Source organism: Tamandua tetradactyla, chromosome 13 (assembly GCF_023851605.1).
Source record: "Tamandua tetradactyla isolate mTamTet1 chromosome 13, mTamTet1.pri, whole genome shotgun sequence".
In the NCBI taxonomy this organism is placed as follows: Eukaryota; Metazoa; Chordata; class Mammalia; order Pilosa; family Myrmecophagidae; genus Tamandua; species Tamandua tetradactyla.
The window spans coordinates 14,936,709-14,961,410 of record NC_135339.1 but is presented as its reverse complement, the minus strand read 5'-3'; the positions used below and the strand labels follow the sequence as shown (position 1 = coordinate 14,961,410).

The 24,702-nt window shown below is 36.9% G+C and overlaps 1 long non-coding RNA gene across 7 annotated transcripts in view; it reads left to right on the top strand.

Annotated features, from left to right (window-relative positions):
- LOC143653029 (uncharacterized) overlaps positions 1-24,702 on the top strand; it is an 87,053-nt gene that overhangs the window by 50,755 nt on the left and 11,596 nt on the right. For 3 of the 7 annotated variants that reach the window (XR_013161039.1, XR_013161034.1, XR_013161035.1), the window contains exon 5: positions 22,125-22,193. The exons of 3 other annotated variants lie outside the window; for them this stretch is intronic. This is a non-coding gene — a long non-coding RNA (uncharacterized LOC143653029). The remainder of the gene's footprint in view (positions 1-22,124; positions 22,194-24,702) is intronic. One more of the 7 variants, XR_013161040.1, reaches the window with a different exon arrangement.

Here is a 24,702-nt window from a genome sequence, read left to right as displayed (position 1 = left end):
AGTAATGTCTGCTTGCCCTTTTTCCTAGCTTCTGGGTTCAAGTGGTTTTCCAAGGTCATTTCCCTTCTGCTTCTTCAAACTTCTGGGTATGAGCTCCTTCTCTCTCTCTTTTGACTCTGCCTTTTAAGTCTCCAGTTTATCACACTAAAACACCACTCTTTGTGGAAGGAACTCCCCTTAGCCAATTGTAGATGTAATCAGCCATGTGTAAATTTCAGATGCTGATGATTTAAATCCACAGCAATGAAACAACTGGGCATCATCTCCTGTCTACCATCACCTGGCCAAATTGACACCTAAACCTAACCACTACACCCTCTCTACTAGAAGTAAGGGAAGGAGAGTTCAACCAATCTAAATTGTGGCTTTGATTAACAAATTTGGACTGTTGAATACAAACTCTGAGCACAGATAAAACTGTAAGACAAATGCGAAAGAAAATGGGAGATCTCTCCCCAGCAGCAAGGAGGCAGGGCTAGTGAAAAAAACAAAACAGAGGCTTTTGGAGTTGGCTGAGTCCCAAGAAAAGGGGTGCACAGAGCTGAGTATCAAATCTGGCTCTTGGTTGGGAGGCTGGGGACAGGCTCTGTAAAGGACTTCTTTTCTTTTCCTTCTACTTTTATCAGCCTATTAAAGAAAGCAGCAGGCATTCTCAGTTTTCAGCACTGCCCCAGGCAAGGAGAGGGACAAAGAAACTAATAGGTGAAGAAGATATTTCCCTATAGGGCATATCTTCCCCAAGAAAATGGGAGATGGGGTGGGGTGGGGGTGAGCAGGTCCCAGTACAGTGGTGGCTTTTATGCAGAGAATGTAGACCCCTGGCTGGGGAGACAGTCCTCCCAGAGACAGACCTCTAGGTAAAAGTTGCCAGATTAATGAAAGGAGTGTTAAAAGCATATAGAGGCAAAAAATAAAACAAAAACAACAAATCAACATTCCCTGAGGAGGAATAGGGAAGAGAGAGAGCTTTTTCCTGGGGATGAAACATAGTCAAGGAAGAACTAGGAAGATAAAAGATGGAAAATTCTGATCAGTTAAACAGAAGCTATGCTAGAGGTCTAGAATAAGTTGAGCCAAATGCCAAAGAACAGATAGAGAACAAAGCCAAACAACAAGAAAACCCTAGGCAAGAGAGAAAATGACTTCCAGAATAAACTAATCAAGAAAATCAGATGCCTAGAATCCAGAAAAAAAGACCCCAGTCATTCTAGGAAGCACAAGATATGGCTTGGTCAAAAGAAAAAACTAACATGTAAAACTAGAATTGGAGTTGGAACAACTAATTAAGTATGTTCAAATAAATCTTCTTAATCAACTCAGTGAGTTGAAGGAAAATGTGGCAAAAGAGATGAAGGATATAAAGAAGACATTGGTGACCATATAGAAGGATATGAAGGCTTGAAAAAAACAAATGGCAGATCTTATTGGAATGAAAGGGACAACAGAAGAGATGAAAAACAAAATGGGGACTTACAACAGCAGATTTGATGAAGCAGAAGAAAAGATTAGTGAACTAGAGGACAGGACATCTGAAAACCTACAACAAAAGAACAGATAAGGAAAAGAATGGAAAAATATGAGCAAGATATCAGGGAATTGAATAATAAGTTTGGATTTCTCAGAAGAGACCATGGAGGTGAGAAAGCAGTGGTCTGATGTATTTAAGATATTGAAAGAGAAAAACTACCAACCAAGAATTCTCTATCTGGCAAAACTGTCCTTCAAAAGTGAGGCAGTTTAAAACATTTACAGATCAATAGACACAGAGTTATGAGCAGGGGACCAGCTCTAAAAGAAATATTAAAGGGAGGGCTACAGGGAGCTAGAAAAAGACAGGAGAGAGAAGTTTGGTGAAGGGTGTAGAAAGGAAGATTATCAAGGCAAAGAGGAAAAAAAAAAGATATGACATAAAATCCAAAAGACAAAATGGATGATGAAAGTACTGCCCTAACAGTAATAACTTTAAATATGTTTTTTGAGGAGCTTAAAACATAGAATGTTTTCTCAAAAAACATAGAGCTCCTCAAAAAACATAGAATGGACAAATTAATTTATAAACAGGTCCCATCAATATGTTGTCTACAAGAGACACGCTTTAAACCTGAGGACAAAAATATGTTGACAGTGAAAGGGTGGAAAATGATATTTCATGAGAACAGCAACCAGGAGAGAGCTGAGGTAGCTATACTAATACCAGACAAAGTAGACTTCAAATGTAAAACAATTAAAAGAGACAAAGAAGGACACTCTGTATTAATAAAAGGGATAAATCACCAAGAAGGCATAACATCATAAATATTTATGCACTGAGCTAGAGTGTCCTAAAATACATGAGGCAAGCACTGACAACACTGAAGGAAGAAGTAGATGCCTCTGTACAATAATAGTTGGAGATGTCAATACACTACTCTCATCAATGGACAATATATCCAGACATAGGGTCAATCTTGAATAATGTGATAAATAAACTAGATTTAACAGACATTTATAGAACATTGCACTCCACAACAGCAGGATATCTATTCTACTGAAGTGCTCATGGATCATTCTCCAGGATATACCTCATATTTGGTCATAAAGCAGACCTAAATAAATGTAAAAAGATCAAAATTATACAAAACACTTTCTTGGATCATAGTGGAATGAAGCTGGGAATCTATAACAGGTGAAAGACTGGAAAATTCACAAATGTATGCAGGCTAAACAACAAACTCTTAAACAACTGGTGGGTCAAAGAGGAAATTACCAGAGAAATCATAAAATATCTTGAGGCAAATGAAAATGAGAACACAGCATATGAAAACTTATGGGATGCAGCAAAGGTGCTGCTGAAAGGGATTTCTTGCCCTAACCACCTATATTAAAAACGAAGAAAAAGCAAAAACCAAGGACCTAACTGTCTCTCTGGAGAAACTAGAGAAAGAATAGCAAACAAATTCAAAGTATGGGAGGAATAAATAACAAATATTAGATCAGAAATAAATGGAATTGAGAACATGAAAACAATAGAATCAACAATACCAGAAGTTGATTCTTTGAGAAAAATCAATAAAATAGATGGACCCTTAGCTATGCTGACAAAAAAAAAAAAGAGAGAGGATGCAAATAAATAAAATCAGAAATGGGAGAGGAGACAGTATTTCTGACCCCACAAAAATAAAGGAGTTAATGGGAGGATACTATGAGCAAATATAAGCTAACAACTAGACAACTTAGATGAAATGAGCAACTTCCTAGAAAAGCACCAACAACACTGACACCCTGAAGAAAAACCAGACCTCAATGAACCAATCACAAGTAAAAAGATTGAATCACTCATCAAAAACCTCTCAAGAAAGAAAAGTCCAGGATCAGATGGTTTCACATGTGAATTCTACCAAGCGTTCATAAAAGAATTAGTACCAATCTTGCTGAAATACTTCACAAAAATTGAAGAGGAGGGAAAACTACCTTACTCATTCTAGTCAACTTTACCCTAATACCAAAGCCGGACAAAGTTACTACAAGAAAATAAAATCACAGACCAATCTCTTTGATTCAAAAATCCTCAAAATACTTGTAAATTGAACCCAGCAGCACATTAAAAGAATTTTACACCAAGACTACATGGGTTTTATTCCAAGAGCCATTCAACACACAAAAAATCAATCAATGTAATTCACCACATCGGTAAATCATAGGGGAAAAACCACATGATCATCTCTGACTCAGAAAAGGCATTTGACAAAATTCAGCATCCCTTCTTGATGAAAATGCTTCAAAAGATAGGAATAGAATGAATCTTTCTCAATATAATAAAGGAATACATGAAAACCCACAGGTACACTGTACTCAATAGGGGCAAGACTGAAAGCTTTCCCTCTAAGATCAGGAACAAGACAAGGATACCCACTGTTACCACTGTTATTCCATGTTGTGCTACAAGTTCTAACTAGAACAATTAGGCAAGAAAAAGAAATAAAAGTCATCCAAATTGTAAAGGAAGAAGTAAAACTTTCCATATTTGCAGATGACATAATCTTATATGTAGAAAATCCCCAAAAATCTACAGCAAAGGTCATAGAGCTAATAAACAAGTAAAGCAAAGTGGCAGTACACAAGATCAACATGTGAAAATCAGTAATGTTTCTATACACCAGTAATGGGCAGTTTGAGAGGGAATTAAGAAAAATTCCATCTACAGCAACCGAAAGAATAAAATATTTAGGAATAAAATTAACCAAGGACATAAAAACCTATATACAGAAAACTACAAAAGTTTGTTAAAAGATATCAAGAGGATCTATATGAGCAGAAGGACATACCATGTTCATGATTTAGAAGGTTAAATATAGTTAAGATATCAATTCTACCCAAATTGATTTATAGATTCAATGTGATACCAATTAAAATCCCAACAACTTACTTCGCAGAAACGGAAAAATCAATAATCAAATTTATTTGGAATGGTAGGTGCCCAGAACACCTAAAAATACCTTGAGAAAGAAAACTGAAGCATAAGTTCTCATAATACCTGGATTTAAAGCATAGTACAAAGCTGTAGTGGGAAAAACAACCTTTTACTAGCAAGACAGGTATAGTGACAAATGTAATTGAATTGAGTGTTCAGAAATAGACCCTTTCATCTTCAGAAAATTGATTTTTGATAAGGCAGTTAAGTTAACTCAACTGGGTCAGAACAGCCCCTTCAACCAAAGGTGCTTTGAGAACTGGATACGCATATCCAAAAGAATGGAAGAGGACCCCCTCTCACACCATATAAAAAAATTAACTCAATATGGATTTAAGACTTAAACATTAGAGTTAAGATCATAAAACTTTTAGAAGAAAATGTAGGAAAGTACCTTAAAGATCTTGTGGTAGGAAGTTGTTTCCTAAACCTTATGCCCAAAATGCAAGCATTGAATGAAGAAATTAAATGGGATCTCCTCAAAATTGAATACTTTTGACCATCAAAGGACATTATAAGGAAAATAAAGGCAACCTACACAAAGGGAGACAATATTTCGAAACCACATATTGGATAAAGGTTTAATATTCAGAACATATAAAGGTATCTTACAACTCAACAAAAAGACAAAAGACATGGACAGACACTTTTCCAAAGAGGAAATATAAATGGCTCAAAAGCATATCAAAAGATGCTCAACTTTACTAGCTATTCGGGAAATTCAAGTAAAAACCACAATGAGGTATCTTCTCATACCTACTAGAATGGCCATTATCAAAAAAAAAAAAAAAAAAAAAAAAGAAGAAGAAGAAGAGAAAACTACACGTGCTAGAGAGGATGTGGAGAAATAGGTGCACTTAGTCACTGTTGGTGGGAATGTAGAGTTGTGCAGCCACTCTGGAAGGCAGTGTGGCAGTTCCTCAGGAAGCTAAATTATAGAATTGTTGTATGCTACAGTAATCTCATCCTTAAGCATATACTCAGAAGAACTGAAAGTAGAGACATAAACAGACATTTGCAATCTGATGTTAATGGTGGCAATATTCATAATTGCCAAGAAATGGAAACAGCTCAAATGTCCACCAATGGATGAATGGATAAACAAACTTTGGTATATGATGGAATATTACACAGATGTAAGATGGAATAAAGTCATGATGTATGAAAGAACGTGGATGAACCTTGAGGACACGATGTTGAGCAAAATAAGCCAGAAACAAAGGACAAATACTACATGGTCCCCCTAATATGAACAAACTGTAATGAGCAAACAGGGAGAGTTAAAGGTTAGAACACAAGCTATCAGGAGATAGGAAAAGTGTAGAGATTGGGCTTTAATGTTGAAGGAGTACAGAATGTTCAACAGGATTGGATGTAAACGTTCAGAAATGGATAGCACAATATTATGTGTTATTAACAAAGCATGTGTGAGTGTGGTTAAAAGAAGAAGGCTAGGGGCATATATGACATCAGAAGGAATGATAGAGGACAAAAACTGGGACTGTGTAATTTAGCAAAACCTAAAATGGACAATAATGGTGATTAGATGTACAAATGAGGGAGAACAAATGAATATCATCATTGCAAGGTGTAAAAAAGGGATGGTATATGGAAAAAATACAATTAGCGCAAATTTTGCTCTCAAGTTAATAGTAACATTGTAATAATCTTTCATTAATTGTAACAGAGGCAATATACCAAAGCTAAATGTCAATAAGCAGAGGATATAAAGGAAGGGTAGGAGATCCTTGTTTTTGTTGTTTCTCCTTTCCCCTTCTTTCTTTGTAGAAGAACTTGAAATGCTCTCATACAGACTTGGTAGTGAATGCATAACTATGTCTTATAGTGGAAGCCATTGATTGTATACTGAGGATGAACTGATTGGTATATGAATAAACTTTAATAAATAAAGAGAAAGAGACAAGTGTTGGAGAAGAAATGGTGAGAAAAATAAAACCTATTTGCTTTTGGTAGGAAAGTCGAAAGGTACAGCACCTGTGGAGGGCAGTGTTGTGGTTCGAAAGGAGGCTAAGTATGGGATTGCCATATGATCCTGCAACCTTGTTATTAGGTAGCGTGCTGGTTTGAAAGGATGTATAGCCCCTAGAAAAGCCATGTTTTAATCATAATCCCATTTTGTAAAGGCAGCTGTTTCTTTTACTCCCTATTCAGCATTGTATGTTTGAAACATCAGATCATCTCCCTGGAGATGTGATGTAATCGAGAGTGGTTGTTAAACTGGATTAGAGGACAACATGTCTCCACCCATTTGGGTGGGTCTTGGTTAGTTTCTGGGGTCCTATAAAAGAGGAAACAGTTTGGAGAATAAGTGATTCAGAGAGAGCAGAGAAGAACGACATAGCCACGAGAATCAGAGAGCCAATGAACCAGCGACCTTTGGAGATGAAGAGGGAAAACACCTCCCGGGGATCTTCATGAAGCAGGAAGCCAGGAGAGAAAGCTAGCAGATCACGCCTTGCTTGCCATGTGCCCTTCCAGCCAAACCCTGAACTTCATCGGCCTTCTTGAACCAAGGTATCTTTCCCTGGATGCTTTTGATTGGACATTTCTATAGACTTGCTTTGATTGGGACATTTTCTCGGCCTTAGGACTATAGACTAGCAATTCATTAAATTTCCCTTTTTAAAAGCCATTCCATTTCTGGTATATTGCATTCCAGCAGCTAGCAAACTAGAACAGGTCGCTGGTTGGAAGAACTAAAAGCAGGGACATGAACAGACTTTTGCACACTGGTGTTTATGGGGGCATTGATCATGGTTTGCAGAGAATAGAGTTGCCCATAAGGTACATTGACTGATAAATGGAAGGTGAATTGTGACATTATAAATATAGTGGAATATTGAACAGCTATAGGTTGGAATGAAGCTGTGAAGCATGCAGCTAGGTGAATGAACCTTGAGGACATTATGTTGAATGACATAAGCCAGAAGCAAAGGACAAGTATGTAAGGTCTTACTAATATAAACTATAATGAGAAAACTCTGGGAATTGAATTTGAGGGCAAAGGTTATTAGGGGAGACAGTTGTCAGAGAATGTGCAATTGATTAGAAATGCAGAATATTCAATAAGTCTCATTGCAAAGGTTCGTAGATTGTAAGCTTTTACAGCCATCACATCTACTCCTGGGTTTTACTATTACTTCTAAATTTTGAGATGTGGATCTCTTTGTGTATAAACTGGTCATTTACTGGAACCTTGGGTATCTGTGTGACATCTGAGACTCAGAGTTAGAGTTCTGCAGTTCTGAAAATCAGACTTCAATCAGAGATATGAGTGAAACAGACCTTGTTAGGATTAAGGTAAATTAGAATACAGGGTAAAGGATGATGTCTGTATTTTTAAGCCTCAACTTCTGTGTGAGACCAAAGGAAGAAATGTTTATTTGGTCCAAAATTTATATTTTCTGTAATACACTATCTAATTCAACCTATCTTGTCAGTGTATTTATAGAACATAATTACATGAACCTAGAATAAGGTATAAGATTATGTTATTCTGTAAGGTTAACATAATATCCTGAAAAGTATCACACTATTGTGGGAAGAAAATTAAAAAAGTATTTGCAACATTCCCTTGATGTGCTGGGGAAAATGTGGAACTATTAAACTTCCCCACCTGGGGAATTCCTGATATTCTCTCAGGGGACTACCAATTTAATAAGCCAAGCTCTCTAACTTGAAGGGTGAACTTATAAAACCTGTTTATGCAATGGCAAACCTAAGGCTACTTATAATTATGCCGAAGTGTCACCCCAAGAGAATTTCTTTTGTTGTTCAGAGGTGGCCTCTTTTTCTTTTTTTTTTCAATGTCAAAGATTTTATCTTTTTATGTTTTAAATTAAACAGTTAAGCTACATTACTGTGCTTTTCTTATCATTCTTTTTTTGAAAAGGACATTCTTATATCTTCATTATTAATCACAGCCATCAATCACAATAGGGTTCACTGTGTTATACAGTCCCATGTTTTATCCTCTAACTTTCCCCCAGTAAAATACACGACCTAAAACTTCCCGTTTCACCCACGTTCATACACATAATTCAGTGTGTTAATTACACTCACAATAATGTACTCCCATCACTTCTAGCCATTTTAAAAAATTTACAATCAACCTAATTAGAAATTCTGCACAAATTAAACATCAGTTCTCCATTCTTTACTCCCATTCTATCTCCTGGTCACCTATATTTTAGTCTCTAACCCTATGAGTTTGCTTCTTATAATTAGCTCATATCAATGAAATCATATATTTGTCCTTTTGTGTCTGGCTCATTTCATTCAATATAATGTCGTCAAGGTTCATCATGTTGTTACATGCATCAGAACTTCATTCCTTCTTACAGCTGAATAATATTCCATTGTATGTATGTACCACATTTTGTTTATCCATTCATCGGATGATGGGAATTTGGGTTGCTTCCAAAATTCTTTTGGCAATTGTGAACAATGCCTCTGTGAGCATTGTTGTACAAATTTCTGTTCTAGTCCCTGCTTTCAGTTCTTCTGGGTATATACCTATTAGTGGGATTGCTAGGTCCTCTGGCAATTTTATACCTAGCTTCCTGAGGAATTACCAAACTGTTCTTCCATGGTGGCTACACATTTTACATTCCCACCAGCAGTGAATAAGTGTTCCTATTTCTCTATATCCTCTCCAATATTTGAAATTTCCTGTTAGTTTACTAATGGCCATTCTAGTAGGTGTGAAATGATATGTTGCTATGATCTTGGTTTGCATTTCTCTAATAGCAAGTGATGTTGAACATCTTTTCATGTGCTTTTTAGCCATTTTTATTTCCTCTTTGGAAAAGTACCTATTTCTTTCTTTTTTTTTTTTTTTTTACCTATTTGTAAATTGGATTGTTTATATTTTTATTGTGGAATTTCTCTATATATTCTGGATATTAAATCCTTTTTGGATATGCAGTTTCTAAATATTTTCTCCTCTTGAATAGGCTGCCTTTTCACTTTCTTGACAAAGTCCATTGTTTGAAGCACAAAAATATGTAAATTTGAGGAAGTCCCAATAATCTATTTTTTATTTGTTGCTCGTGCCTTGGGTGTAAACTCTAAGAAGCCACCACCTAACACAAGATCTTGAAGATTCATCCCTGCATTATCTTCTAGGAGTTTATGGTATTGGCCCTTATATCTAGGTCTTTGATTCATTTTGAGTTAACTTTTGTATGAGGTATAAGATAAAGGTCCTCTTTTATTCTTTTCCACATGAATATCCAGTTCTCCCAGCACCATTTATTGAAGAGATTATTCTGTCCCAGTTGAGTGGACTTGGCAACCTTGTCAAATATCAGTTGGCCATAGATGTGAGGGTTCTCTTATCATTCTTAAGTTTTTCTTTATCTGTTCTCCCTGAATTTTAGTTTGTAAACAAAAGCATTTCTTGGTGATTTATGTTTCCCTTCAGTCTAGTTCTTGGTGGAAGCCCCTCCTCTCCTTCCCTGTCTCAGCAGCACCCACTCTATTCTCAGCTTTTATGACTGGTGATGGCAACTGCCTGCATTGGCTGCTTGCATGGGAACACTGTGGCCTTGGCTTATTTTTAGGCCTCCATGCATGCAGAATTTTTACTTCCTTTCTCATGTTGTAGAAAGGAAAGAGAAACAATTACATGGTGCTCAGACTCTGTGTGTCCAGGAAAGGTCAATGAGATTGGAGTTCCTCTGTCCCTCACCAGTTTTTCTTATCCAACCAGACCTAAGCATTTTATTTCCACTTGAATAGAGGCACAAGGCTGTCCATCTCTTCTCTCTCTCTCTCTCTCTCTCTCTCTTTTTAAAATCTTTTTTATTGACAAACCAAAATAACATACGAACACAAACATTCTTAACATATGCACATTCCATATTTGGTATGCAATCAATAGTTGTCAATATCATCACCTAGTTGTATATTCATCACCATTATCATTTCTTAGAACATTTGCATCACTCCAGAAAAAGAAATAAAAAGGGAAAAGAAAAAACTCATACATACCATACCCCTACGTCTCATTGACCACTAGTATTTCCATCTACCCAATTTATTTTAATGTTTGCTCCCCTTGTTATTTATTTATTTATTTATTTTATTAATTAAAGAAAAAAAAAGAAATTAACCCAACATTTAGAAATCATTCCATTCTACATATGCAATCAGTAATTCTTAATATCATCACATAGATGCATGATCATCATTTCTTAGTACATTTGCATCGATTTAGAAGAACTAGCAAAACAACAGAAAAAGATATAGAATGTTAATATAGAGAAAAAAATAAAAAAATAATAATAGTACAAAAAAAAAGACAAACAAACAGACAGACAAAAAAAAAAACCTATAGCTCAGATGCAGCTTCATTCAGTGTTTTAACATGATTACTTCACAATTAGGTATTATTGTGCTGTCCATTTTTGAGTTTTTGTATCTAGTTCTGTTGCACAGTCTGTATCCCTTCAGCTCCAATTACCCATTATCTTACCCTGTTTCTAACTCCTGCTGGACTCTGTTACCAATGACATATTCCAAGTTTATTCTCGAATGTCCGTTCACATCAGTGGGACCATACAGTATTTGTCCTTTAGTTTTTGGCTGGACTCACTCAGCATAATGTTCTCTAGGTCCATCCATGTTATTACATACTTCATAAGTTTATCCTGTCTTAAAGCTACATAATATTCCATCGTATGTATATACCACAGTTTGTTTAGCCACTCGTCTGTTGATGGACATTTTGGCTGTTTCCATCTCTTTGCAATTGTAAATAACGCTGCTATAAACATTGGTGTGCAAATGTCCGTTTGTGTCTTTGCCCTTAAGTCCTTTGAGTAGATACCTAGCAATGGTATTGCTGGGTTGTATGGCAATTCTATATTCAGCTTTTTGTGGAACCGCCAAACTGCCTTCCACAGTGGTTGCACCATTTGACATTCCCACCAACAGTGGATAAGTGTGCCTCTTTCTCCGCATCCTCTCCAGCACTTGTCATTTTCTGTTTTGTTGATAATGGCCATTCTGGTTTTTTTACTCATCTGTCCATACCATAGATAAAAGGAGCATCAGATACAAGATTTTCACAATCACACAGTCACATTGTGAAAGCTATATCATTATACATTCATCTTCAAGAAACATGGCTACTGGAACAGAGCTCTACAGTTTCAGGCACTTCCTTCTAGCCTCTCTAATACACCTTAAACTAAAAAGGGGATATCTATATAATGTGTAAGAATAAGTTCCAGGATAACCTCTCAACTCTGTTTGAAGTCTCTCAGCCATTGACACTTTATTTTGTCTCATTTCTCTCTTCCCTCTTTCAGTAGAGAAGGTTTTCTCAGTCCCTTGATGCTGAGTACCAGCTCATTCTAGGATTTCTATCCCACGTTGCCAGGGAGGTTTTTTTTTTTTTTTAAATTTTTGTCTTATTTTTTTTCCCAGGGAGGTTTACAGCCCTGGGAGTCATGTCCCATGTAGAGAGGGGAAAGGCAGTGAGTTTGCTTGTTGTGTTGACTGAGAGAGGGAGAGGCCACATCTGAGCAACAAAAGAGGTTTTCTGGGGGTGACTCTCAGGCCTGATTTTAGGTAGGCTTAGCCCATCCTTTGTGGGGATAAGTTTCATATAAACAAACCCCAAGATTGAGGGCTCAGCCTATTGATCTGGTTGTCCCCACTGCTTGTGAGAATATCAGGAATTCTCCAAATGGGGAAGCTGAATTTTCCCCCCTTCTTGCCATTCCCTCAAGAGGCCTGTGTTGTTCAGAGGTGGCCTCTTTTTCTAAGCCAACTCTGCAAATAAACTCACTACCCTCCTCTGGACCTTGCATTATGGGATTGAGAATGCCTTCTTGACAAAAAGGGGGAAAAGTAATGAAACAAAATAAAGTTTCAGTGTCTAACAGATTTCAAATAGAGTTGAATGGAGTTCAAATAGAGTTATTCTGGAGGTTAATTTTATGCAAGCTTCAGTCAGATATTGCAAATTGCAACAGTATACCAAGTCCCAACTCACATTCCTGAAAACCTTAAATTGAGTGTGGTGATGAATGAACAACTATAAGATGGCACTATAAACCAGTGATTGTATACTTTGGATGGATTATATGCTGTGTGAGTATATCAATAAAATTTTATTTAAAAAATTGACAAGTTCCAGGAAGATGGAGGAAAAAGATAGGTTACGTTCACCCCTGATCCAAGAAACAGCTAGAGAAGGGATAGAAAGGTGACTGAAATGGAAATTCCAGGGTATAAGTGACCTGGGTGGATCCTCTGTATCACATAGGGAGGCCCTGGTTGCAAAAGCTGAAAAGCTGCGATGCAGAGAACTGGAGACTGTCCCCACTGGTGCAAATGGAAGTCCAGAGCCCTCAGGAGTGCAGGGACAGGGAGACTGGGACCAAGAAGTAAGCCAAACTGCATTCCTTGAACATGCTACCTTCACTGGTACAGCCCTGCCACTCACTCAATACCCCCAACCAAAGTGCATGCATACCTGCCCCAGCCCAACCCACTTCTCCTCCTCAGGCACAGTCTTGCCCCACCCCTCCCTGGAGGCCCACCATCCCCTCCCTGCCACCTGCAGGTAGTCGCCAGCACATAAAGGCTACCGGCGCTTAATTTCACACTCAGGCTACACATGCCCCCAGACCATACAGTTGTACAAAGCCACCCTGACCCCCAGCTCTGCACACATGTACATTAGTTTAGGCCCTCTCAGATATACGCATGTGCATTGCCCGAGGTGTGTCTCCCAGATCTGGGCAAGCCCGAGGTGTGCCTCCCAGATCTGGGCAAGCACTGACCTGTGCAGCTGCATCATACCTGCCCCCAGCCCACAGAGGCACAACCACAGCCTGCTGTCTCTGAGTTCTGTGCATGCACACAAAGGGCCACTCATCCTAGACCAGTGCATACTATGGCCCCACCCTCCCCATCACTGGGTGTCCATGCATTCGTGCACTGATTTCTTGACCCCTGCATTCCACCACCTGCCCCCAAAACGTGCACACTTGCCCCCTCCCCCCACAAAAGTGCCTTGTTCCCACACCTGGCAGGTGCTCAGAGGTGAATCTGTGCCACATAGCCCCCATCCTGCACATGTGTGCCCACCTGCTCCAACTCCCTACATACCAGTGCACCCCTGCCAGGGCACCACCAACCCGACACCACCCTACCCTGACCCACATCCCACAATGCCACTGACCTGGGCCTCCCCTACATATTCCTACATCCACATCCAGGGCCCTCTTCCACTGTGCAAGAACACACCCGTACACTGAACCTCATTCCCTAACCTCTGTGCCACCTACCATACACCCTGATACCCATGACCTGCACACTCCACTCACCCACCCACATCTACCTGCACATCAACCCCTGTGCATCCACATAGTCTCGCTGTCTGCTTCTCACCATGCTCTACCTCTGTGTCCTCCATACTGCAAACTGCTCCTGCACTCCAAGGTCTATATGAGCTGCACCCCAAACCCTTGGCTCTTCACTGCACTTCTACAACCCTGTGACCTGCACCCCATGATCAAAGGCACCAGTATAGCATCACCAGCCTGTGCCTATACCTGCACTGCAATGCATCACTGCACTATTTTGCCCTGCCCTGCATCCTGCTCCACATCCATCCACAAATACAAAGCTTTAGTCTACTGAAAGCAATCAACTTCCAAAGTAAACCTATCAAGATATTTACATGCCTCAAAGACAACAGAAGATCACTAAGCATATCATGATGCAGACAGATATAGCCCAGCCTAATGACCAAATTAAACACCAGAGGAGATACAGACTTTGGAGAAACTAATCAAAGATGTTCATAAATTCTGCTAAATAAAATAAATGGATGGCTAATGACATAAAGGAGATCAAGAAAACACTATAAGAGCATAAAGAGGAATTTGAAAGAATAAATAGAAAACAGCAGATACCATAGAGATTAAACATATTATAGATCAAATAAAAAATATACTCCAGACATTCAACAGTGGATTTGAAGTGGAAGAAGAAAGAAGAAGCAAACTAGAGGACAGGACAACTGATTTCAAACACTCAAAACAGCAAATGGCAAAAATGATGGAAAATCTTGAATAAGATCTCAAGGAAAAAAATGGACAAAACAAAGTACACAAATATAAAAATTATTGGTGTCCCAGAAGGAGAAGAGAAGAGTAAAGGGAAGGAAGAGGATTTAATGGGGGAAACTTCCCAACCCTTATCAAGGACATAATATGCAAATCAAAGAAGCTCAATGAACTCCAAATAGAATAAATCCAAATAGGCCTTCCCCAAGACACATACTAAGTGAAGCAAAAAAATCCTGAGGCAGCAAGAGAAAAATAATCTACTACAGAAAAGGGAATCATTAATTCTTATGCTCTCACTCAAGGAACTCCAAAGTACATGAGACAGACATTGGCAAAACTGAAGGGAGCAATAGATATTTCAACAATAGTAGGAGACTTCAATACAGCACTCTCTTCTATAGATGAAACAACCAGACAGAGGGTCAACAAAGAAATAGAGAAGTTAAATGTCATGATAAATGAATTAGACCTAACAGGCACATATAGGTCATTACACCCCAAAACACTAGGATACATATTCTTCTCTAGTGCTTATAGAACATGTCCGGGATAGATCCTATTCTGGGGCACAAAACAGGTCTTCATAAATTTAAAAACATCAAAATTATTCAGAGCACCTTCTCTGGTCACAATGTAATGAAGCTGGATATCAATAGCCACCAAAGAATGACAACTTCTTCAAATATATGGAGATTGAATAACATAATCTTAAACAGCCAGTGGGTCAAATAGGAAATTGCTAGAGAAATCAGTAGCTATCTAGAGACAAATGAAAATGAGAATACAGCCTATCAGAATTTTTGGGATGTGGCAAAGGCTGTGCTGAGAGGGAAATTTATTGTCCTAAATGCTTATATTAAAAAATAAGAAAGAGCAAAATCTCAAGTTCCTGTTTACCTGGAGGAACTTGAGAAAGAACAGCTAACTAACCACAAAGCAAATACAGTAAGAGAAATAAAAGAGATTAAAGCACAGTTAAATGAATGGGAGAACAAAAGAAAAGTAGAAAGAATCAATAAAAGCAAAAGTTGGTTCTTTAAGAAAATCAATAAAATCAATGAGCCACTAAGAAGGCTGACAAAGAAAAAAAAAAACAGAGAAGATGCAAATAAACAAAATCGGAAATGAGAAAGGGTGCATTACCACAGACCCTGAAGAAATAAAAGAAATCATAAGATGATACTATGAACAACTCTAGGTCAATAAACCAGACAATTTAGATGAAATGGAAAAATTCTTGGGAACACACAAACAAGCTACACTGACTCAGGAAGAAATAGAAGATCTCAACAAACCAATCACAAGTAAAGAGATTCAATCAGTCATCAAAAATCTTCCTACAAGGAAAAACCCAGGGCCAGATGGCTTCACAGGGGAATTGTAGCAAACATTCCAAAAAGAACTAACATCAATCCTGCTCAAACTTTTCTAAAAAATTGAGGAAAAAAAGAACATTACCTAACTCATTTTATGAAGCTAACATCATTTTAATACCAAAACTGGCTAAAAAGGCTATAAGAAAGGAAAACTACAAGCCAATCTCCCTAATGAATATAGATGCAAAAATTCTCAACAGAATACTAGCAAATCAAACCCAACAATAACATTGCAAGAATTATACACCATGACCAAGTGGGGTTTATACAAGGAATTCAAGGATGGTTCAACACAAGAAAGTCAATTAATGTAATACAGCACATTAACAAGTCAAATGGGAAAAATCACATGATCATCTCAATTGATGCTGAAAAAGCATTTGACAAAATTCAACATCCTTTTCTGTAAAGACATTTCAAAAGATAGGAATCAAACATAATTTCCTCAATATGATAAAGGGCATATATGAAAAACCAAGAGCCAGCACCATACTCAACGGAGAGATTGAAAGCTTTGCCCTTAAGTTAGGGAATGAGACAAGGATGCCCTTTGTCACCACTGTTATTCAACATTGTACTAGAAGTTCTAGCTAGAGCAGTCAGGCAGGACAAAGAAATAAAAGGGATCCAAATTGGAAAGGAAGAAGTAAAACATTCATTATTCAACAGGTAACATGATAATGTACTTGGAAGATCCTGAGAAATTGACAACAAACTTACTTAAGCTAATAAACAAATTCAGCATGGTGGTGGGATATAAAATTAATAACATTTTATATCAAAATGTTTATAGCAAAAATCAATAACATTTCTATACACAAGCAATGACCTAACTGAAGAATCAGTTAAGGAAAAAAATTCATTTAAAAGAGCAACTAAAAGCATCAAGTACCTAGGAATGAACTTAACTAGGGATGTAATGAACTTGCACACAGAAAACTACATAACATTGCTAAAAGAAATCAAAGAAGATCTAAATTGGTGCATAAACATTCCCTGCTCATGGATAGGAAGGTGAAATATAGTTAAGATGTCAATTCTACCCAAATTGATCTACAGATTTAATGCAGTAACAATAAAAATTCCAACAATCTACTTTGAAGACTTGGCAAAGCTAGTTACCAAATTCACCTAGAAGGGAAAGAGACCCCAAGTAGCTAAAACATCCTAAAAAAGAAGAAAGAGAGAAGATCAATACTTCCTGGTTTTAAAACTTATAAAGCCACAGTGGTCAATACAGCATGGTACTGGCCCAAAGACAGAAGTATTGACCAATGTAATATAATCAAGAGTATAGAAATAGACCACCTAATCTATGGTCAACTGATTTTGACTAGGCCCCCAAATCCACCGAACTGGGACAAAATAGTCTTTTCAATAAATGGGCATGGGAAAACAGCCAGAAGAGTGAAAGGGGACCCTTACCTCACACCCTATACAAAATCAACTCAAAGTAGATCAAATACCTAAATATAAGAACTCGTACCATCAAGTTTCTAGAAGAAAATGTAAGGAAACATCTTCAAGAACTAGTAATAGGAGGTAGCTTCCAAAAGTTTATACCCAAAGCACAAGCAACAGAAGAAAAAAATAGATAAATGAAAATTCTTCAAAATCAAATGCTTCTGCAACTCAAAAGACTTTGTCATAAAGGGGAAGAGGCAGCTAACTTAATGGGAAAAAATATTTGGAAATCATACATTGGACAAAGAGTTGATATCCTGCATACATAAAGAAATCATACATTTCAAAAACAAAAGGACAAACAACCCAATTATAAAATGGGCTAAAGATATGAATAGGCATTTTTCTGAAGAGCAAATACAGATGGCTCAAAAGCACATGAAGAGTTGTTCATTTTCACTGGCTATTAGGGAAATGCAGATCAAGACTACAATGAGATACCACCTCGAACCTATAAGAATGGCTGATATTAAGCAAACAGGAAACTATAAATTTTGGAGAAGATGTGGAGAAAATGGGGAACTTATCTGCTGCTGGTGTGACCCAGCAATGGCACTACTTGGTATATACCTAGAAGAGCTGACAGTAGTGACACAACCAGACATTTGCACATGGATGTTCATAGCAACATTATTAATTATTGCCAAAAGATGGAAACAATCCAAATGCCCATCAGAGATGAGTGGTTTAACGAAATTTGGTATATACATATGATGGACTATTAAGCAACAGTAAGATGAAATGACATCCTGAAACACATGACAAGATGGATGAACCTTGAGGACATAATGCTGAATGAAATAAGCCAGAACTGAAAGGACAGATACTGAATGACTCCACTTTTATGCCCTTGGTAAAGGGTAAAATTGGAGGCTTATCATACGGAATATAGAGGGCTTAGAGATATATAGAAGCTAGAGATGGATGAATAGTTAGCTAATGAGACTGAATGAAATGTAAGGGAGTAGATAGAAGCAAAGGCAGTTCACTAGTAGGTCCATAAGTAATATTATATTGAAGGTGAACATGATTGAAAGGGGTTGTATAGACCTATGTGTCCCACTGATTAACACTACAAATATAAGTAAGTTCTTGCATGAAATATTTCAAAGATATGACTCTTGTACAAGGGGTGTTTAAGTTTAGGGTACAGGGGCAAATCTACTATTGCATGCTATGGGCTATGTTTAACAGGAAAAAATCAGCAGTACCACAGCAATATCAGGGTTAAATAATAGGAGGGAGGGAGAAGAATTAAGGGGAGGTTTAGATTTCCTATTTGGTGAGGGTGTTTTTATTGGTTTTCTTTCTCTTGAGAACAATGAACTTGCCTAAAGTTGAGAGTGTTCATGGACTGTGGACTTTGGGCACTATACATGAGGCCTAATGAATGTAGGTGGCTGAAGGATGCATGGACTGAGAAGTAGATTGGCAAATGATGGTGTATACATATGATCAAATGTTGTGCTGCTACAAAAATGAATGAAGTGAGGCGTGCAACATTTTGAATGAACTTGTGTGACATGGTGAGCAAGATAAATCAGAAACAAAAGAGCAATTACTCTATGGACTCAGAAAATGCTTATAAACAAACGGCATCCTAGATTGTAAGCTCTTATAGCTGTAACATTTAATCTGGAGTGGTAATTATTATTTTTGGATTTTGAGAGGCTGTTTTATATATGTATGATGTGGTATTTAAAGATAAGAATGAAGCCAATCAGGTTGGGATTGAGGTAATTCAGAACACAGGGGTAAGGAAGACATTGCCTATATTTTAGATCCTTACCTGCTCTTTGAGACCAAATGAAGGAAGGCTTATTTTGTCCAGGACCTAAATTATCTGTATCCCATAATCTAACTCAACCTATCTGGTTAGCTCATTTAAACAACTGAAACAAAGGGAGGCCAGAATAAGAGTGAGGGCCTTTAATCCTGTATAGTTTAATGTAATACCTGGATACATCCTAGCATATATTAAGTAGAAAAAGTATTAGCAAAGTCCTTTGAGGGATGGGAGAAAAAATTGTAACTATTAAACTTTACCACCCAGGAACCCCCGATACTATGTCAAACATTAGGGACACTCAAGTCAATTGGCCATGTCCTTGATCATGTGTCTTGCTCTTGTGAAGCTTATGTATGTAGTGGAGAAGCTTAGCCTACCTATAGGTATGCCTAAGAGTTACTTCTGGAGGACCTTTTTTGTTGCTCAGATGTGTCCTCACTCTCTTTAGGCCCAACTCTGCAAGTGATATAGCCCAAATACCCCTAAAGAGTGGGAGAAAGATCAAAGATGATGGTGGAGTTATACAGAGAAAGTAAGGTTTAACAAATGAGTATGACTGTTCAATCATTTTATCGATATTTTTTTTTGGTCTCCAGTTTCTTAGAGTAGTTAGAAGTAAACACTTAAAATAGGAGAATTGAAACCCATATCAAACTTTGAAATCTGTTCCACGATTAATTGTTGCACTGTGCTTTGAAATTTATTGAGTTTTGTATGTATTATTTTTCACAAAAAAAGAGAAAAAACTCGATTGTGATGATAAAATAATATTTACTCCTTCTAGGCTCCAATGTTTTGGAGCAGCTAGAGGGAAAAATCTGAGATGATGGTATGATAGCCCATGACAAACTCTGGGATCTATCCTATAAGTACTTGTTGAAGAATGCTTTGAAAACTTGTTTTTTTCTTTCTTTGCTTTGCATATATGTTATATTACATAATAAAAAATTTAAAAAGCCACACATATGTTATTTGCCGTATGAAAAAGAAATGAACTAATATTCTTTCACAAAATTCTAAGTAATAATACAATAAATAGGAGTATTAAAGAAAGAATTAATCAAAATGTATCAAAGACTTAAGTGTAAGAGCCACTGTCATAAAACTTCTGGAAGACAATATTGGGAAACATGTTCAAGTCTAGTGATAGGTGATAGTTTCTTAGACCTATACTCAAAGCACGAGGAACAAGAGAAAAATAGTTAAACGTGGCTGCTCAAAACTGACTACTTCTGTGCTTCAAAGGACTTTGTCAAAAGGGGAAAAAGGCAGCCAACTCAATGGGAGAAAATATTTGTAAACCACATATTTGATAAGGGTTTGACATCAAGAAAATATAAAGAAAACCTACAAGTCAATAGTAAAGAGACAACCCAATCAACAAATGGGCAAAAGACATGAATAGACATTTTCCCAAATAGGTAATATAAATAGCTAAAAAAGCACCTGAAAATATGCTCATCCTCACTAGCTGTTAGGGAAATACAAAACAACAGTGAGGTATCATTTTATACCTGCTAGAATGACCAGTATTAATCCAACAGAAAACTACAAGTGTTGGAGAGGATGTGGAGAAATAGGAATACTTACTCATTTTTGGTGGGAATGTAAAATGTACTGCCACTGTGGAAGAAGGTTAGGTAGTTCCTCAGAAAGCTAAGTTGAGAGTTGCCTTATGAGCTGGCAATTCTGTTACTTAGTATATACCCAGAATAATTGAAAGCAGGGATGAGAATAGGCATCTGCATACTGATGTTCATTGAAGTTCACAATTGATAAAAGATGGAAATGACCAAAGTGCTCATCAACCAATGAATGGATAACCAAATGTGGTGTGTGTGTGTGTGTGTGTGTGTGTGTGTGTGTGTGTGTGTGTGTGTGTATATGATGGAATATTTTCAGCATTAAGAAGGAATGATGTCCTGAAACATAACATGGAGGAACCATGAGGGCATTATATTGAGTAAAATAATTCAGACACATAGGGACAAATATTATATGCTTTCACATATGATGTGAAAAAATTATAATATGTAAACTCATAGACCTAAAATCTAGAATACAATTTACCAAGAGATGGAATGATGCTACAAATTAGGGAGCAGTTGCTTAATATCTTTTAAACTAGGTTGAATTTAAATGTTTTGAAAATGATAGACGTGATGATAGCACATTACTTTGAGTGTTATTAATACTGCTGTATTGCATATGAATGTCACTGAAAGAGGAAACTTAGAGTCTTGTATGTCATCAGAAGGAAAAGTAGAGGTCAAACCATGAACTGTATAGCACTGTGAATCTTGTGGATGATGACTGTGATTAAAATACAAACACAAAAAAAGTTCCTTCATGAACTAGAAAAAACTATTACACTATTATTAGGAGTTAATAATAGAGTGGTATATGGAAAATGTACCTATTGCAATCTATGGACTTTAGTTAACTTTAGTTAATATTCTTTCATCAACAGTAACAAATGTACCATACAGATATTAGGGGTAATGATGGGGGGTATAAAGAGATATGGAATGTTTCAGGTTCTCTTTTTCCTTTTTCTTCTTTGGAGTAATGATAATGTTCTAAAACTGATTGTGGTGATGAATGCACAACTATGTGATGATACAGTGAGCTACTGTATATATGTATTATATGGTGTTTGAATATATCTCAGTAAAATTGTATTAAAAATGAGAGACTGATTAACAAATTCTCGGATAACAAAGGCTGATGAAATTCATTATCATTAGACCTGCCCTACAAGCAATGCTAAATGGAGTTCTTAAGTATGAAAGGAAAGAACACTAGATGATAGTTCAAGGCAGCATAAAGAATTAAAGTCCTGCACTAAAGGTAATCATTTGGATAATTATAAATGCCAGTATTTTTGTAGTGTTATTGCTTGTGTATGTAACTACACTTCTTACTTCCTGCAGGTGCTAAGATGCAAATATATAAAAAGGTAATGATAAATCTGTGGATTTGGACATACAATGTACAAAGATGTAAGTGATAAAAAGTAAAAAGAAAAAGGCAGGTAGATAGAGGGGTTTGGGAAACTATATTCGCATGTTGATGTTAAGTTGGTGTTTTCATTTGTTAAAGCTGTTGGGATGGAATACACCAGAAATAGAATGGCTTGTAAAAAGAGAATTTTTTAAGTTGCAAGCTTACAGTTCTAAGGCCATGGAAATGTCCAAATTAAGGCACCAACAAGAGGGTGCCTTCACTCAAGAAAGACTGATGCCATCCTGAACACCTCTGTCAGCAGGGAAGGCAAATGGATGGTTCCTCCTGGGGTCTTTGGCTTCTGGACACCTCTATCAGATGGGAAGGCATGTGGTGATAGCTCCTAGTTTTTTCTCTTGGCTTCTTCAACAATTTTCCTGGGTATATTTTCCTTCATCTCCAAAGTTCTCTGGCTGTGTGAGCTCTATTGACACTAAAACTTTTCCCAAAATGGTTCCCTCTTAAAGCCCTCCATAAGCAACCCCACCTTGAATGGTAGAGATGCATCTTCATGGAAACCAATTAATCAAAAGTTACCACCCATAGTTAAGTGGGTCACCTCCCCATGGAAACAATAAAAAAGATTCTACCCAGCAATATAAAATGAGGATTAAAGAGCATGGCTTTTCTGGGGTACAAAACAGTTTCAAACTGTAACAGTTGGCATCAAAACAAATATGATCATTATATATTTAGGATAATTTTTTTATTTCCATGGTAGCAACGAGGAAAATAAATGATGAATACATTCATAGAGAAGAGTGAAGGCATGCACTATGATGGAACACACAAAAAATCAAGTATATATAAAAATAGGCATTAATGGCAGGATTGAGGGACAAAAAATATAGAGAGAGGCTAAGTAGCAAAATGGTAGAAGATAGTTCTACATTATCACCAGCCATTTTAAATATAAATGCATTAAATTCTCCATTCAAAAAGCAGAGATCACCAAAATGGATAAAAAACCATGAACTGATTATATGCTGTTTGCAAGAAACTAACCTTAAATTTCAAGTAGGTTCAAAGTGAAAGGATAGGGAAAAAATACACCATACCAGTAATACCCAATAGAGAGCTGAGGAGGCTATACTAAAATAAAATAGACTGTAAATAAAAAACAGTTACAAGGGAAAAAGATGGTCATTACATACTGATAAAAGGGGAAATTCAGCAAGAAGATCTAATAATTATAAATATATGCACTTAACAGTAGATCTTCCATATATGTGGAGAAAATACTGACAGATTGAAGGGAAATTGGTTGCTTCTACATTAAGAGCATGAGACTTATATTTTTTAATTTAGAGAAATTGTGGGTTTAGAAACAGACAAAATACAGGACTCCTGTACACCACCCCACCAATAACTTGCATTGGTATGAACGTTTATTGAAACTGTTGATAGCACATTTTAAAAATTGTACTATTAACTGTAGCCCATGGTTTAATTTATAGCTCTATGTTTGTGGGGAATGGTTCCTTGGATTATTTGTTAAATTTTTATTCTGTTGCTATATGTACAAATATAAAATCTCATGTTTCCTTCTTTAATCACATTCATATAAATATATATATTTCTTTCATTGCTATTAATTGTCTTCACAGTGTTGTGCTTTCAACACCACCATCCATTACCAAAACACTTCCATCATTCCAAATAGGAGCTATATATATATTTTTTAGCATGGGCAGGCACCAGGAAACAAACCAGGGTCTCTGGCATGGCAGCAAGAACTCTGCCTGCTGAGCCACTGTAGCCCACCCAGAACCCTACATATTTTAAACCATAACTCTCCATTCCCTAGTCTTACCCCTTCCATTGGTAACCTATTTCTAGATTCTGACTTTGAGTTTGCTTTTGTGTCTGGCTTATTTCACTCAACAAAATGTCAAGGTTTATCTATGTTGTTGCATGTGTCAGGACTTCATTTCCTTTTATGGCTGAACAATATTTCATCATATGTATTTAGCACATTTTGTTTATCCATTCATTGGTTAATGGACACTTGGATTGCTTCCAATTTTTTTGGTAATTGTGAGTAATGCCACTATGAGCACTGGTATGCAAATATTGTTCAAGTAACTGCTTTCAATTCTTTTGGGTATATGCGTAGTAGTAGGACTGTGGGTTGATATTGTGGTTCTATTCTTAGCTATCTGAAGAGCCAACAGTCATCCACAATGGCTGCAGCATTTTACACTACACCAGGGATGAATGACTGTTCTTATTTCTCTGCATCATTTCCAGCATTTGTTAATTTCTACCTTTTAAAATAGCAATCATTTTAATGGGCATGAAATAGTATCTCATTGTGGTTTTGATTTGCATTTGCCTGATGGCTGATGATGTTAACCATCTTCCCAAATGCTTTCTGGCCATTAGTATAACTTTAAAGAAATGTTTGACTCTTTTTCCTATTAAAATTTTTCTTTTGTCATTAAGATGAAAGATTTCTTCATATATTGTAAATATTAAGCCCTTATCAAACATGAAGTCTCCAAA